At 50.3% G+C, this 17,141-nt stretch overlaps 1 protein-coding gene and 1 long non-coding RNA gene across 3 annotated transcripts in view; one reads left to right on the top strand and one right to left on the bottom strand.

Annotated features, from left to right (window-relative positions):
• Positions 1–336: 336 nt before the first annotated feature.
• Positions 337–11,501, bottom strand: LOC112611262. Its single transcript, XR_003116619.1, has 2 exons — positions 11,243–11,501; positions 337–1,933 (listed from the first exon to the last, which is right to left on the bottom strand). It is a non-coding gene; the product is annotated as an uncharacterized LOC112611262 (long non-coding RNA).
• Positions 11,502–13,880: 2,379 nt separating this feature from the next.
• Positions 13,881–17,141, top strand: part of LDLRAD4 (low density lipoprotein receptor class A domain containing 4) — a 407,799-nt gene continuing 404,538 nt past the window's right edge. The window contains exon 1 of one of the 2 annotated variants that reach the window (XM_025365259.1): positions 13,881–14,106. The gene's annotated coding sequence lies outside the window, so the exon portion shown is untranslated. The remainder of the gene's footprint in view (positions 14,107–17,141) is intronic. The other variant, XM_025365260.1, reaches the window with a different exon arrangement.

The following is a 17,141-nucleotide window of genomic DNA, read 5'->3' as shown; positions in this document are numbered from 1 at the left end:
GCTGAAGAGCCGATTGAGATCAGGGCAGAAGGCCCCACAGTCAGGTGCTTTGTCTTCCTGCCTCAGCACTGGTGCCCTCATCTAGAGCCTCTGGGCAGCTGCGTCTCTGGAAGATGACCCTTGGTCTCCAGAGAGAGAGAGTGTGTGGTGGGGGGAGGTCTCTTGGTTGCTCACGGGGAAGGGGCCCAGTGACCACATCGGTTTCTGAGCAGCTCCTGCCCCATCTCACGTCTCCTCACTCCAGCTGCCTCTCAAGAGTTTGCAGGGAGGGTCAACGCACACCATGATCTAAATATGTATCCATCTTCACAGTGCTTTTCTTTTCTTTTTTTTTTAAGAGATGGAGTCTCACTCTGTCACCCGGGTAGGAGTGCAGTGGCATGATCTCAGCTCACTGCAACGTCCACCTCCCGGGCTCAAGCAATTCTCCAGCGACAGCCTCCCCAGTAGCTGAGATTACAGGCACCTGCCACCTGCCACCACGCCCAGCTATTTTGTGTGTGTGTGTGTTTTTAGTAGAGACGGGGTTTTGCCATGTTGGCCAGGCTGGTCTCTAACTCCTGACCTCCAGCAATCCACCTGCCTTGGCCTCCCAAAGTGCTGGGATTACTGGTGTGAGCCACCACGCCCAGCCCGGGATGCTTTTCTAAGTCAGCTCCGTGCTCTTTCCATTCTCCAAATATCCTCTGAAATCTTATGTCTGCTGTTGGTCTCCTCTCCCTTCGACAAGTGGGTTCGTATCTTTTCAATTCTTATCATTTTAGCAGTTTTCTTGAAGGGAGAGCAACAAACACACGCAGCTCATCTACCAGGCTTAACTGGGAGTTCTTGATCTACAAACTATCTTTTTAAAGAGTATATATTATTAAGCTTGTGACAGGTTAAATGCGATAATTGAAGAAACAAATATGGCATTATAGATGTTGAGTTCAACATTACAATAAAATAACTATTACTAACATTGACATTCGAGACGGCCAGGACGGCCTTCTTTTCAGTCCTGTATCGGCAATGCTTGGGCAAACCTCTTTGACCTGGGACCACTCTTAATTTCTGGTTGTGTCTGCTTATAGGATACTGGCTTAGTCTCCCATCGGTCCATTTTATGAGGTGAGTTGATAAGAAATTAGTAGTTTTACTTTAATGAATATATTTTATTTTGAGACAAATTGAATAGAATGTGCAGAGGATTCTCATGTCCCCTCACCAAGCCCCCATGTCCTGCGTTGTAAACCTCTTGCATTACTGTGATATACTGTGATATACTCTGATGTTGCACCTGATGAGCCAAGAGTGATACTTCATTGCCAGCTAAGGACCAGGGACGAGCCTGGGTGGTGGCAATCCCAGCACTTTGGGAGGTTGAGGCAGGAGGATGGCTTGAGGCCAGGAGTTTGATATTATCCTGGGCAACACAGTGAGACCCGCCTCTACAGTAATTTTTGAAAAATTAACCAGGTGTGGTCGTGTGCACCAATAGTTTCAGGTACTCGGGAGGCTGAGGCAGAGGATCGCTTGAGCCCAGGAGTTGGAGGTGTAGTCTTGCTGTTGTACATTCTACGGGTTTGGATGATTGTATAATAGTGCATATCCACCATTATAGTATCAGACAGAGTAGTTTCACTGTCTGAAGAATCTCTGTGTTCTGTCTATTCATCCCTCCCCCAACATCCAACCCTTGGCAACCCCTGATCTTTTACTGTCCCCACAGTTTTGCCTTTTCCAGGGTGTCATAGAGTTGGACTCATACAGGGTGTAGCGTTTTCATATTGTCTTCCTTAACTCAAATAACGTGCATTTAAATTTCCTCCCTATCTTTTCATAGCTTGATAGCTCATGTCTTTTTAGTGCTGAATCATATTCCAATATTGGGATGCACCACAGTTTATTTACCCATTCACCTACTGAAGACATCTGAGTTGCTTCCAAGCTTCTGCAATTATGAAAAAAGCTGCTATAAGCATCCACGTGCACCGGGTGAACGCCACAGAGCATGAGTGCTGGGTCCCATGGTAAGGGCAGTTTGGTTTATAAAATTGTTCATGAGGGTTCACTTCGCTAATATTTTCTACACTTGTGCTTCCCCTAGTGTTTGGATCGCTTCATCTCTGCATTGCCAACATCTTAAAAAACACATTTTGTCCTAAAATGAACAAAGCACATGAACACTGATTCTTTTCACCTTACTCTAATGATATCTTTGTTTCTGCATATCATTCGGGATTGTTCCCTCGGGTTTAGCTGAGACCGACTCCTTTCTCGTAGGGTTACTGGAACCTCTTCAAGGCTTCCTGCGCTCCAGTGGACCGTTACCGGCACTTCCTTTCTGATGTGCAAAACCTCACTTTGGCCAGTGGGGGTTCTTTGTTTTCTTTAGCGAGATCTCACGTATTTTGAAAAACATTCTCTGGCAACCGCAAGATGTGCTGGACCCATCTTGATTTTCCCCGTTTTCACCATGGAAGCAGCGACTTTCCAAGGATTTTTGGCCACTGTTTGTGGAATGGAGCATTAGAGGTTGAAATCCAGGGCTCTCTCTCCAAGGGCCTTGGGCTTCCCTCTGAGTCCAGGCTGCACACAGGTAACGAGGGAAGTAGGGGCTGCCCGTGCTCCGGGGACAGAATTGGAAACCCTTTTAGAGTGTGTGAACTCACACTGATGTTCTCACTCAACTCCAACTTTACTAAGCCATTCTTTATTTTGTTCTAACACTAAAATATGTTTTGAAATTGTAAATTTTATCCCTTTTGAACACAAAGATTTTTTAAAATAAAATTACCCCCTCCAAAATAAATTTAGAGATGCTTCGTGTCAGTTAAGTACCTTCGATCACCTTCTCAGAAGATGCCTTTTTCCAAGCCAACAGCCATTTCCAAGACCTTGAGACATTCAAAATCAATTTTTAAAGCTCAATTAATTACAATACATTTGCACAGATCACACAGCCTAAAGCCACAGCTCATTGGCAGAGGGTATTCTCATCTGTGAAGCAGAGAGCTTAACTCACACATACTGAGTTACTCGCAGTCGGCAGTGATAATATTCAACCGGGGCGGCCATTAGGATGGAATTTTCCTGAACTGGCCTCTCTTTTGTGGTATATGGGAAGGACTTAATCTCTGGACCTGTGAGTCCCCCGTTGCTGGAAAACCCTGGCTTCATGGGGTGCGGGGACTGATGTGTCGTCCGTCCCTGTGACGCTTTATGTGTTTAATTGTCTACTTTTTACGTAGGTCATGTGTCTCCTCATGCCTGTGAGCCAATGATTTACTCTTATTCTTAATGTCTTTATACACTGATTACAACAAATCCTCAGGAAACATCTTTCTGGAAGCTCCTGGAATTCCTGGGCAGCTGGACATCAATGCCCCCGACACCTAGAGGGCCTTGTCCTTGTCCTCCTGGCTTTTATGTAATTTTCCCAATAGCACCATGCTAACCCTGCTGTCGAACTGTGGTGGACAGAGGACGGTTTTGAAACGGTTTTCATGCTAACCCTGCTGTCGAACTGTGGTGGACAGAGGATGGTTTTGAAACGGTTTGCATCAGAAAAGTCCTGCCCCCAGATTTTAAAGAAAGAAAACCTTTCTTTTAGTAAAGGGCACGGCTATATTGCAAGGCCAGCCAGTTGCCAAGAGGCGTTCTGGCCTCCGCTTCTCGAAGCCTCTCCGTCCCCTGAGTAAAGCATCTACTGAACCCAGAGGACACTGCGAGGTGAGGCCAAAGACACAGGCAGAAGACCCAGGACTTGGCCCTAACCCATTAGTCCACTTGCGTTTCTGCTTTGGTGTTGGGATCTCAGGGGAATGTGGGATCAACCCAGGCCAGGGTTCTCCCAGGACCTTTCTGCCAGGCTTCTTGAGAAAGACACACTCTTTCGTCAGGGTCACCAGACAGGACGGGAGACTGGAGCACCTGGGGCCACTGCTGCCCTATGGAGAGGCCCCAGCTGAGAATCAGACCCAACTGAGGCAGCAGAGCAGGAATGGAGAGAGACAGACAAAGCCACAAAACCTTCATTCAAAACGGGCTTCAGACCTGCCTAAAGCCACATCCACCCCTTGAACTTCACAGATAAAGTGAGCCAAGATTTTCCATTTTCAGCGTCGATTTGAGTTGTGTCTTACCACTTGGATTCCAAAGAATCCTGTTGAAACAGAACTTTGGGGTTTTAGATACGAAGTTGTAGGCAGTTTGCGAGAGGTGGCTAAAATGAACTCATGCGATATTAGTTTGTATTACCCTATCTGCCCTGGCAGGGAGGTGACCAACTTGGTCTAAATAGAAAAAAACATGCGTGGCATTATACTTACTGTTGGCCACCACTCTCTAAGGTCAACTGGAAGTGTCCAGAGGAATGACAGAGGACTCAAGGACACAGCACATGAAAAATGGTTGGACGTGCCACAGCTGTCTGCTTGGAGAAGGAAAACGTGGGAGAGAGCTGCTTCATATAGTGATCTTGTGCAGAGGACGCCAGTGGCTCTGCACGCACAGGACAGCTGATCCAGTGGGTGGGTCAAGGGGTGGAGTGAAGTTCAAGGGGTGGATGTGGCTTTAGGCAGGTCTAATCCAGTGGGCTGTAGGAGGTCACCTGCTGAACCCAGGTCTCAGCTCAGTGCAGGAACAAACTCCCCTAACTCAGCATGGTCCCCATTTAGTGTGGGCTGCCTGGGCAAGCATGAGCTCCAGGATAGTTGGAAAACTGCTTGGCAAGGAGGTGCTAGAGACATCTCTGAGATGGCTTCACCCTTGAGGGCACGTCCCTTGAGAGTCTAAAATTTATAAGAATGTCAAGCTATTGGCTTGTGCTTTAATTGAGATTAGCTGGCAGCTAACTGAGAATAAGTTGCCTGCTTCACTGTTTGGGCCTGACTGAGGGTTGGCCTTGCTTCTAAATGTTTTTATCACGCCTTCAGTGGCCAAGTGAATTGAAGGGAGGCTTCTGCCCAAAGCGCTGAGATAGAACGAGCCGTGCGATTCCTACCCTTTCCTCCAGGACTTGTTTCTCCAAATCGCACTTGGCCGTTTGAGCTTTTCTCTGTCTTTCGTGGGTGAAGACTTTGTGGTCCTGGAGACATGGGTCCTGATTTGAGATTTTACCTAGAAAAGGTAGGATGAAGCTGGTGGGGACTGAGGCAGTCTGGAGCACCTACTGACTTCTAAATGGGAACAATTCTTTGCTGAAATCTTTTTTTTTCTGTGTTGGCTACCAGAGGTTCACATCCCACTAAAACGTAAGCCGGGTGAAGCAGGGACTTTGGTTCACAGCTGCATCCCAACACATTGTGCAGGCGCGGTGCACAGTAAGACCCCCGTGAGTATTTGTTGAATGAAAGAGCGGAAGGTCTTAAAGGGCCTGAGATCGCCTGGTCTATGTCTCTTCTTTTCTAGGATTTCCCCGCCTCCAGAACTGTAAGAAGTAAATTTCTGTTGTTTATAAATCACCGAGTCTAGGGGATTTTGTCATAGCAGCAGGAACGGACTGACATCATCAGCACACACATCAGCAACACTGATAAGAAATGTGATATATCCACACATTTACTTACGTGTGCACTTCACACTTCTTTTTTTTTTTTTTTTTTTTTGAGACGGAGTCTCGTTCTGTCGCCCAGGCTGGAGTGCAGTGGCCGGATCTCAGCTCACTGCAAGCTCCGCCTCCCGGGTTCACGCCATTCTCCGGCCTCAGCCTCCCGAGTAGCTGGGACTACAGGCGCCCGCCACCTCGCCCGGCTAGTTTTTTGTATTTCTTAGTAGAGACGGGGTTTCACTGTGTTAGCCAGGATGGTCTCGATCTCCTGACCTCGTGATCCACCCGTCTCGGCCTCCCAAAGTGCTGGGATTACAGGCTTGAGCCACCGCGCCCGGCCGCACTTCACACTTCTACAAAACTTTTATTTTTGGTTTAGTGGTACAAGTACGTGTTTGTTACACAGGCAAAACTTGTGTCATGGGGGTTTGTTGTACAGTTTATTTCATGATGCAGATACTAAGCCTAACATGCATTCCTTGCTTTTCCTGATCTTCTCCCTCCTCCCAGCCTCCACTCTCCGAAAGGCCCCCATGTGTGCTGTTCCCCTCTATGTGTCCACGTGTTCTCATCATTTAGCTTCGACTTATAAGTGGGAACATTCAGTATTCGGTTTTCTGTTTCTGTGTTAGTTTTCTAAGGATGATGGCCTCCAGCTCCATCCACATCCTGCGAAGGACATGATCTCTTTCTTTTTTACGGCTGCACAGTATTCCGTGGTGTATATGTACCACATTTTCTTCGTCCAGTCTACCATTGATGGGTATTTAGGTTGACGCCATGTCTTTGCTATTATGAATGGTGCTGCAATGAACATACATATGTATGTGTCTTTATAATAGAATGATTTATAGTCCCTTGTGTACATGCCCAGTAATGGGATTGCTGGGTTGAATAGTATTTCTGTCTTTAGGTCTTTGAGGAATCACCACACTGTCTTCCACGATGGCTGAACTAATGTACACTCCCACCAACAGCACTTTACCCTTTTTACTTCAAGCTTTTAATTTAATCATTGCCATCTAACGGACTGCCCAACAAATAGTTCACACTTTAAATGGAACATGAGGTTCTTAAGTCTTGCAGGCTGAACTGGACAGAGCAGAGAAATTCCTGAGGCAGAATCTGTGACTCAGGCCTAACGTCTCACTATGTGTCCCCACCTTTCCAGGTGGAACGAGGTTAAAGAACGCCACAGGCAGCTTCCAAAGGTGTGTAAAGGAATGGAGTGGAAACGTGCGGTTTAAAGCCTCAGTGCAGTGTGAGTGTCTGCGGACAATGAGCTTCAGGCCCTCCTCCGCAGCACTTCGTTCAGCCCAGGGCAGTGAGCTGAGCCCTTCCCTGTGGAGGGAGGGAGGCCTGCGAGGTGTCTGGGGAGTCTCCTCCAGTGGGCAGACTGCCTCACTGCTTTTCCCCGCCTGAGAGCTGACTCTGCTGCCGAGTGACCCCACCTTACAAAGTCCTCCCACATCCAAGAGTTCCCTTTTTGCAAAACCTTAAAAACGTGGTGTGTAATATAAATGTATATGAAGTTCACATACAGTTAGTGAATTTTTACATCTGCATATACCCCTGCAACCACACTAGAGGAAGACAGATCATTTCCCTCTTGCCCAAAGGCTCCCTTGCCCCTTTCCACCCACTACCATCCCGTGTGACCGCAGATTTAACTTCTGTCATCGTCAGTTAGCTTCTCCTGTTTTGGAACATCACACAAATACAACCATATGTTACTATTCTTTTGCACCTGAATTCTGTCACTCAAATAAGTTTTTGTGACATTTATCCATGTTGTGTATACCAGCAGTTTCACAGGTTTAAAAAAAAATTATTTTATTTTAAGTTCCGGGGTCCGTGTGTAGGACGTGCATGTTTGTTACATAGGTAAACGTGTGCCATGGTGGTTTGCTGCACCCATCAACCCATCACCTAGGTATTAATCCCGGCATGCATTAGCTATTTAACCCGAGGCTGTTCCCACCACCCCCACCCCCGCCCTCCCCTGACAGACCCCAGTGTGTGTGTTGTTCCCCTCCCTGTGTCTATGTGTTCTCATTGTTCAGCTCCCACGTGTAAGTGAGAACATGAGGTGTTTGGTTTTCTGTTCCCGCGTTAGTTTGCTGAGGATAATGGCAAATTGACAAGAAAAAAATAAGTAACCCATTTAAAAACTGGGCAAAGGACAGGAACAGACACTTCTCAAAAGAAGACACGCGTGTCCAACAAGCATATTTTTAAAAGTTCAACATCACTGCTCGTTAGTTTCATGGTTTTTAAACTACTCTGTAATCTTCCATTATACAGGAGTACCAAAATTTATTTATTTTTTATCCCCTAATGGACATTCGGGTTATTTCTAGTTTTTTTCTCTTGCGTTTGAGCAAGTCAGCATGCAGTTCCTTGTGGGTGCCGTTTGTAGGACGTCGGCCCTCAGTCCTCTTGTGCCCTTGTAGGAGGAGAATCGCTGGGATGCAGGTCCTACTGACTCCTTGCCCTGGTGAATGTGTTTTCAACCTCAGCCGTTCTAGTGGGTGTGCTATTTCGTGAGTTCAGTGCGAACTGAGCGCCTCTTCCCATGTTTGTTGGCTACTTAAGTATCTTCTTCTGTAAGGGAACTTTTCAAGGAATTCGCCCTTTTCTTACGGAGTGCGTTCCAGTAAGGAAAGCCACATCGCTATGCTCTCTACAAATGACCCCTCTCCGGAGGGACAGGGAGATGCAGAGGCACACGATCCTGCCTCTGTCAGTGTTTGATGAAAGAGCGGAGCCTCTGAAAGCAGCCTGGGACCAGGGATTTATGATGGGTCGCTGCGGCTGGTGAGAAGCCGTGGGAGGCCGTGGCCCTGGGACTGGCAGGCCCACAGGCAGAGTAAGGACAAACTGCACTCACGGGGACACCTGGAGCCCACGAGGACAGGGCAGCCCAGGACGTCTCATGCTTCGTCAACCTCAGGGATGCCGGTGACCTGAGGACAAGGAGGGTGTCCTTCTCCACAGGTGCCCTTCTCACATTCCTCACCCGGGACTGGGGATGCTTCGGGGGGAGGCCCAGTGGGGACAAGGGGACCTCAGGTAAAGGAGGGCTGAGGGCTTCACAGCACCTGGAACCCCACGAGACGCTGCAGAGGGTGACTTGCCTTCCTCCTTCCAAATCTCACACAACTTTCTCTGCAGCCAACTGCACCTGGAACCTTGCAGGGAAGGAATTCTGGGAAGCATGGGACCTGCAGGGCTCAGCGGACACAGTGTAAAGTCACCAGAGCTCGTCCTTGCTTGCAAGGCAGTGAAAAGGACCGAAGGAAGCTGAGATTTATTGAAAAGTAAATAAACATTTATTTATTTACCTTTTGGGCCAGGTACCTTGCTCAACACTTAACTAGCTGGCAATTTATACCCCAGTAGGAAGCCGACTGAACCGTGTGTCAGGGAGAAATGGAGAATTCAGAAGGGAGGTCTCAGAGGCCACCTCATGCCAGCTGCCGTCACTGCAGCCTCAGAGACCCAGAGCTCAGGGACGACTCAGCCACCCTGGGATGCTCTGTGGGGTATAGGGGACTCGGGGGCCACGTTGGCAACAGGACAGTTAGAGCTGTGGCTGTAAAGACTGAGACGCGGGAAGTCCGCACAGGGCTGGAGAACCTTTAGTTACCGTAATATTTGTGAGAGATCTGACAGTACCTGTGTCACAGCCCAGATGGCGTCATCATTTTTCACTGATGTAATGTGTAGATACCATACACACATATGTCTGGCTGGATTGCCTTTGAGGTCACACATTTCTTTCTTTCTTGCTGTGTTTTCCCTTTGTCTTTTCTCCCCGGCCCCTAAGGAGAGAGCAGGTGCTGTGGCTTTTGCTCAAGGAGAAAGCCCTGCAGTGAGGCTGAGAGCAGAGGTTGCCTGCAGAGCACGTCTCTTTCCATCCTGTGTGATTTTCAACCTAATCCCAAAGGAAGTGAACGAGGTTGGGTCCCGGAGCAGCGGGGGCCACAGGATCCCAGGGAGGGGATGGGTGCGCAGATGGGGACATGGCCAGTGTCACAGAAGACCCCACAAAGTAGGAACTATTACCTCCAGTGTACAGAGAGACGCTGAGGTGTGGCGATGCTGCGTGTTGGGGCAAAACGCGCAGGAGACGTCATCAAGGCTCAGGGACAGAACCCTTGGTCTGGCTGCTGCTCGTCGTAGATTCTGGTCCTGAGAATCTAGAGCGGGGCTCCCACTTCTCCAGGACCAGAATTACCCACATGAAACTTATCTTTCTCATTTCCTTCTATTTCTCATGTAAATTAAAGAGTACAAGGAATAGGATGAATCATTTTGGATAAATTTCATCTAAATGTTATGCATGAGATCCAAGAAACAAAATTGTATTCTCAGATTCACATTCAACTTGAGGTCACTTGGCCCTCAAATTCACTTTTTCTCAACATTCGCTCATGTTTGCCTTTTCTATCTATGTCTCCTTAGATGACCCACTAGCAAACTTCTATGGACTAAGTATGGGTATAATTGACATGAGATAGGCTGCAAGGGATTGACAGTGAAAAAGAATCTTTTTCACCTCCCACTCTTTGAAACCAATTTCAGTTGATTTCCACCCAATTTTAGTAATATCTACCTCAATATTGTTTACTCGTCTATCCCAATCCTAAGGTGCCATTCATTCCAAAAAACCCTTTGAGCCCCTTGTGTCAGGCACCGTTCTGTGTATTGGGGTCCGAGTTCTCCACCAACGGAGCAAAATGAAGTCTCCACTCTCCTGAGCTTCAATCTGGGCCCTTGGAATGAGCGAATGGTCAGGATGAAGCCGGTATAGAATTGTGCTGCATTTTACAGAGAGCAAACATACATATAAGTACCTCGAACTCTTCCACTGCTATAGGGAGAGTGTGTGTGTCTGGTGTGCGAGGGAATAACTGAAGTGGAAAACAAATACAGGGAGGGCTGAGTAGAAAACACAGGGACAGGCCAGGTGCAGTGGCTCACGCCTGTAATCCCAGCACTTTGGGAGGCCGAGGCGGGCGGATCACAAGGTCAGGAGATCGAGACCATCCAGGCTAACACGGTCAAACTCCGTCTCTACTAAAAATACAAAAAAATTATCCGGGTGTGGTGGCGGGGCCTGTGGTCCCAGCTATTCCGGAGGCTGAGGCAGGAGAATGGCGTGAACCTGGGAGGCAGAGCTTGCAGTGAGCTGAGGTCGCACCATTGCACTCCAGCTGGGCGGCAGAGCGAGACACCATCTCAAAAAAAAAAAAAAAGAAAAAAGAAAACAAAACACAGGGACAGGTCTCTCCCATATTTTCTAGAAATAGAAATACAGAGCCGCAGTTTCTATTTATAAATAAAATAAGAAAGGGCAATGCGAGATTGAGATTCATCACAAACGGTAGAAATTGAGATTATGATTTTAAAATTCAGCCTAAATTTAACGGGGTTAAGTTAGACATAGAGAAATTATGTGCCAGTGAAATAGAAGACATTGTTTTGTGGTTTTGGAAAAATCTTTCTTCTTCATTGTCCATGGGATGTTTAGACGGAAAAAGTCATTTCTTTTTCTACCTGAAGAGGGCAAGAGCAGCTTCTCCAACCCCAAAGCACGTGAGTTTTGCATCTGTGGACATTAACTATAAACTAGGTACGTGCTTGTCAGATTAGGATAACCTGTGTGAAGCACTTATCGGCTTATTGCTCATTTAAAAAGTTTACCCAGGCAGCCAGGTTCAAAGTTCCCCTGCTACAAGCTTCTCAATTAGACCAGGATCTGGGCTTTCCCAGCTGGAGCGGGCTCAGCGCCGGGCACAGGGCAGATGCCGGCTGGTCTGCTGGCTGAGCTGAAGAACTTCTGCCAGCGCTGCTGTAGGTAGGTGGCAGTATGGCATGCTGGTTCAGCTCCCAGCTTTCTATGCAGCCAGTTAGGGATGTAAAACCATCTCTTTGTGGTCTGAGGACAAATCAGTAAGTCCTTCTAGCCTCCACTTCCTCATGTGTAAAATGGAGAAGTAACAGCTCCCAGTTATTGTGAGGACTCAGCCAGACAATCCATGTAAAGCGCTTAGCACAGAGCTCTCCATGAATGGTAGTTATTACATCACATGTGAGCACTGATCAAAGGCTCGCGGCAATTGCCATCACAGCTGAGAGCTGAGGGCTTAAGGGAAGCTGAATTCCGCCAACATTTCACTAACTAAAAAGTCACTGACAAATTAGACAAAACGTAGGTTTCAAAAGATTCATTTCTCTGATATTATGGAAATATGAGCTGGACAACTTTTTTGGGGGGGTGTGGGGACAGCTGAAAACGTTCACTCCTTTAATCAGCTGCATCTATCTTCAACCCAGCCTGAAACCCCTGCTTAGTGGAGTGCTTTGCTATGTCTGCAGGGGGGTTAATTTTGGCAGAGGCGAACTAATTTTGGTTGACTATAATAAAATTGGGTTAAAATGCCCATATGCTCCGGCTGTAACCAATCCCCCATCAAACATGGTAGGGTTGGCTGGGGGCAATGCGTGTACTTCCGAACAAAATGGCATCGTGTCTGCACTCAGGTGGAGGTCAAGTCTCAAATGGTCTTCACAGATGTAGGTCCTTCAAGGAGAAAGGGTCACAGCGCGAAGATTCCATCTGACCTTCTGGGTAGGAGCCATTTCCTTTAAAGAGGGCGACCAGGTGGGGTCCGGAGGCGCCTCAAGCTCCGCAAGACTCCCCGAGCACTGACCCGTCCCACTAAGTGTCCTGCAGCCCGACTGCGCATCTCTAGGCGGCGGCCCGAGGTCCCGCGCCCGTGGTGCACACGCAGTCCGCGAGGTACTCTGTGCTCCAACGCGCCCTCAGCCTCCCGAGACCGCCCCCGGCCTGCGGGCGGCGAGCCGGCTCCTCCGGGCACCCCTGCCGCGGACTCCGCGCTCGACCTGGAGTTCCCCGTGCGGCCGGCGGTGGGCGCGCGCCACGCGGGCCCGAGCCCTGGGCGGGAGTGCAGCCCGGGGTCCCGCGGCCTCCGCGCCGCGCACCTCCCCCACCGCCCACCCCCGGCCTCCGGGCCCGCCCCCAGCAGGGGTCGGCGTGGCTCGTGCGCCGGGGACCCCCGAGCCCCCGCCCGGCGGCCCGGGCCCCCGCGGCCTGGCCGTGCGCCGGGTCCCCGCCGCGGAGTGGGAAGGAGGAGGAGAGACTGGAGGAGTTGGAGACAGACACAGCCGCGGCGCGCAGTCACGGCTGGAGACAGACGGCGGCGGCGGGAGGCGGGACACTCCCCCCTCCGGCGACTGGAGGCGGGACACCTCCCCGGCGGCCGCGGCGCCGCGTCCCCTCTCTCCCCGCGCTGAGGCTGCGGACCGGGCCCGGCGGGACTAGCAGGCGAGTGCGCTGGCCCTGCCCGCTCCTCGCGCCGCCGCGGCCGGCCGGGGATCCCCTGCAAGCCGCGGAGGAGCCGCCGCCTCCGCCGCCGCCGCCGCCGCCAGACAGGCTGCGGGTGCCTGGGAAAGTGGAAGCGGGGCGGGGAGCGCGGGGGAGGCCCGGGGGTGAGGTCCTCAGCTCTTAAAGAACCCCGGCGCGCCGCGCTCCCCGCCGGCCCGCCGCGCGCCCCGCACCGCGCCCCTCCCCTGGCCGGCAGGGCCGGTGGCCGCGGAGCCGCACTGCGGGCAGTCCCCGCCTCCGCTCCCGGGGGCGGCCCAGGTGAGTGCGGACCCGAGGTGGCCGCCGTGGTCGCGGTTTCTGGCCCAAGTTCACCGCGGCGCTCCGGAGGGAGGGGCGGCCGAGGGGGGCGGGGGACTCGGGGACCGGACGCTTTGGGAACTGGACGTCCGCGAGCCTGCGCCGTCGGCGGGGGCCGGAGGGAGCAGCCGGGCGCCGGGCGCGCGAGGTCTGTGAGGCTGCGTCCGGGTGGGCTTGTCCGTGGGCACGGCGGGGGTCCGGCGCTGGCCCGCGGGCGGGGTTGCGCCAGTGGAGGGACCTCGCCGACCCCCACCCCGTTTTCTGTTTCCCGGTGCCCTGGGGCGCGGGTGTCCCGCGGTTGCAAGACTCAATTCTGCACCGCCCGGAGGCCGGGATGGGCGCGCGGGTGGCAGCCCCAACCGTCTCGGAGCCCCTAGGCCTCGGCGCGCCGCGGCGGGCGGGGACTGGAGGTCAGCGGGAAGCGGGAAGAGCCTGCAGGACCTGGCCGGGGAGTTTGCGGGAAGGAGGGGGCGGGCCAAGCCCCGCAGCCCCTCAGTCCCGCATCCTGCACCGCGCGCTCCCCGCCCCCCGACCCCTCGGGCCCGCTTCACCCGGCGTCCCCCCGGGTCCCCCCGCGCGCGTTGACGTCGGTCGCGGGACCGCCCGGAGCTCCCGGCATTGGCTGGGAAGTCGATTGTCTCGGGCGGCTGCTGTTGCACTCAGGCTGGCTCTCAGAGCCGCGGAGGAAGCGGGCGTGCGTTGAATTTCTTTCTGCCCCTCACCGTGGAATAAACAGGAAGCGACGAGCACCCAGCCCGGCCCGGCGCTTGCCTTTGTGACGGGGTCTGCGCTGCGCAGCCTGCAGGAGGCTTCCTGGGACCCCTGCCCGGTGCGCCGCCCGGTGGGCCTGGGGGCGCGCCCTGTGAGTACGCGGTGGAAGACAGTGGGCTCGGCGTGGGTTAAATCGCTGTCGTGGCGGAGAGGGCATTTGCTTGTTTTTAAACTTTTTTTTTTTAATTGGAAAAGGAGGGGGTTTCCCGACGAGGCAGAGGTTTTCAGGACGACAGGGACGCGTGGTGGGTGGGCGGCCCCGGCAGAAGGCGCATCCGAGGGCACCGTGTTCTTGGGTCACCTACCTGGAGGGACACCTCGTCGCCAGTCAGGGCAGCGAGAAGCTCTTTAAAGCAAGCGGGGCTCCTTAGCTCTGCCCAGGCGCAGGAATGATTGCTGTGTGCCCCTAGCCACGTGAACTAGCGTGATTTTTATTTTCCCCCCGAAATTTTTTAATTAGCTAGAATTGGATAATTTCGATTTACTTCTTTTCTTTTCCTCTGTGTCCTGGTCTATTCCCTTCTCTTTTTCTCTTTCCTGATTATTTTGGCATCTTCTCATCCCTGGACTAGCGCTGCTTTCTAAATGTTAATTATCCTTGCAATACATATTTATTGAGGGCCTACTATGTGTTAGGCATTGTGGGATGTGAGGTAAGAGTAGCTGTACAGAATGTGGGTTCTGAGCGCTTGTGTTAGTAAGTTATTTGCAGTAGAGGTGGATAGAGATGGTGAGCAGCACAGACTCTCAAAAATAGGGTTCTGTGGCTGGTATAGGGGTTGGTGCCTTCTCGAAGGGTTAGTGCTGGGAAGCTTGCCTTTAAAAACGGCCCTTTCTGCCGGTTTGGCTAGCCAAGAATGGCATTCTCCTCTCTGTATCTGCCCTGGAGCTTCAGGACTGAGTATTGAATGACAGAAGGTTCTGCAAAGTCTGCACAGGGAGACTGCCATTGCATCAAGTCATGTCTGAATTCTGTATATGAGTATTGTCTTTTCGCGTCTTTAACTCGAGTGTATTGTCAGCTGTAACTCTGCCTTTGCACTCTGCACAGTTCTTCTGGAATACAGTCTTTGTGTTCAGTCAAGGATCGTAGTGTCAAATCTGAGTCATTACATAGACAAATGAGGACATCTGAGTATTACCCATGTATATTTATTGAATTACACTTGGTTTCCCATCAACCCTTGAAATGTTATTTGATGGACCTTTCTAAGCAGTGCTTTTGAAAACAGAGGGCTAACTTCCTTATGATCTTTGAAAGCTTAATTCTTTTTAAGAGCTTCATTTTGCTATTGACGTTGAACACACTGTTAGGAATTAGGGCTGGGAATGTAAATGCCAGTAAGGGATTTGCTGTAATGGAATTGTAGCTACCTCCCTCCCTTGTTTTAAAAGACCTCTCTAATTTCTTAACGTTCTGCTGTTACCCTTGGAAGGGCTTGCCACTGTTGGCCATGGTCCTGGTTCGTGTAGGTTTGTATTTACATTGGAAAAGACTTCCCGGCAGGTTTTTAGGGCTGCCTCTTGAATCCTCTCGTGGGCTTGGATTGCAAGACCACAGCCCTGCAGTGGAACACAGCCAGTGCCAGCTGCTTATTAAGGGATTTTGTGCCAATTTGTTGGCACATTATTTGAGACTCCTCCACCCCACCCCACTCCCACTGGAGTATATACATACATAGACAAATATTTATTTTCCCCCAACTGCTGACAGTGTTCTAAGAATAGTTTTCTTGCCTGGCACGCGGAGAGCAAGGGCCCGTCTGCAGAGGTGTTTCCAGTTTGGGACTGTGCTGCAGTCTTGGTTGACTTAGCAGCCTGGCAGATCAGCCTCGCAGCTCCTGGGACGCTCTCTGTTTTTCCTCTGGGCTGCTGCAGGGTAACGTCCCTGTCTGATAGGGAAACACGGTCAGAGGAGAGTCAGTTTTGCTCCTTGTGGGTAGTTTCTGGCAGGCGGTCCAGCAGAGACAGACCCCTGAGCTGCTGACCTCTTTGCGTGTAGCCGGCATCATGTCTCCTTGTGGTGGTGTGTGGGAGGCGACTGCTCTACGTCATCACGCAGAACCAAAGCCACCTCAGGGCTCCGGGCAGGATCCTTGCAATTGTAGACTGCTCTGATCTTTCTGGTAGTCCTTGCCATGTTTCTTCTCATCTTTCTTTGGAATCTGGGCTTATGCAATCTCTATGATGTGTCCTTCTTTCTGTGTAAGAGTTAATAGAGAAGGGAAAATAAGTTATCACTCAAGAAGTGATAAAACATTGTAGAAGAAGAGCATACCATTTTAACCTGGAAAAATTTTTGGAAATACTTAACGGAATGTGTAGGGGCACATGGATATTAAATGTGAATAGCGGCAAAATTGCTGTGTAGTCCAAAATTCTTCTTTCCTTTCTTCCTTCCTCTCTGTCTCCTTCTGTATCTCCCTCTGTGTCTTCCTTTTTTTAGGTCTCAGAAAAAATCTCCTGGAAGCCATTATATTCCGATGTCAAAGGGACGTTCTGCCTACGTGAACTGTGTTAGTCTGGAATTACATCTTGACCTATATTATGGGTGTGCATGGGAGGTGAATCTTAAGTTTCAAAATAGAAATGCAAAGGTTCTGCCTACTATTTGAAAATGTAGGCCACAAGACCTGCCACTTTTTAGGGAGAGTTTTTTTTGGGGCATTGTTTGCTTCGTTGTTAGGCAAGGAAAGGACTGAAGCTAGTACCTGTACTATTAATTACTCTGAAAATACTGGGTTTGAATTTCCAGGTAATGTCATTTTTTTTTTTTTTTCCATCACAGGAGGAATTGAAAATGATGTCTGTGTTGTCACATATCCGTGTGATTTAAGAATGGATTGCTTTTCTTTGAATTCCCACTAAAAATGGTACTTTGGCCTTTTAAGCTGTTTTTGTGAAGACTTTTCTTTCCACCAAGCTTGTTTTCCAGATAGGTCTTGGAGATTACAAAGAACATAGATATAATTTCTCCTTTGATTGGCAGCTGCGAGCTTTCCCGGACAAAAATAATGCCGCACTGTGCCAAATGGTTGACTTTTCTAGAATAAAAACTCTAAAGGGTATGCAAAAAGTCCTCTGGTTAATATATTGGCATTCCCAGAACCCACTAACACTCCGGCA

The sequence above is a fragment of the Theropithecus gelada genome, chromosome 18 (assembly GCF_003255815.1).
Source record: "Theropithecus gelada isolate Dixy chromosome 18, Tgel_1.0, whole genome shotgun sequence".
Lineage (NCBI taxonomy): Eukaryota > Metazoa > Chordata > Mammalia > Primates > Cercopithecidae > Theropithecus > Theropithecus gelada.
This window is presented reverse-complemented; position numbering and strand designations above follow the sequence as displayed.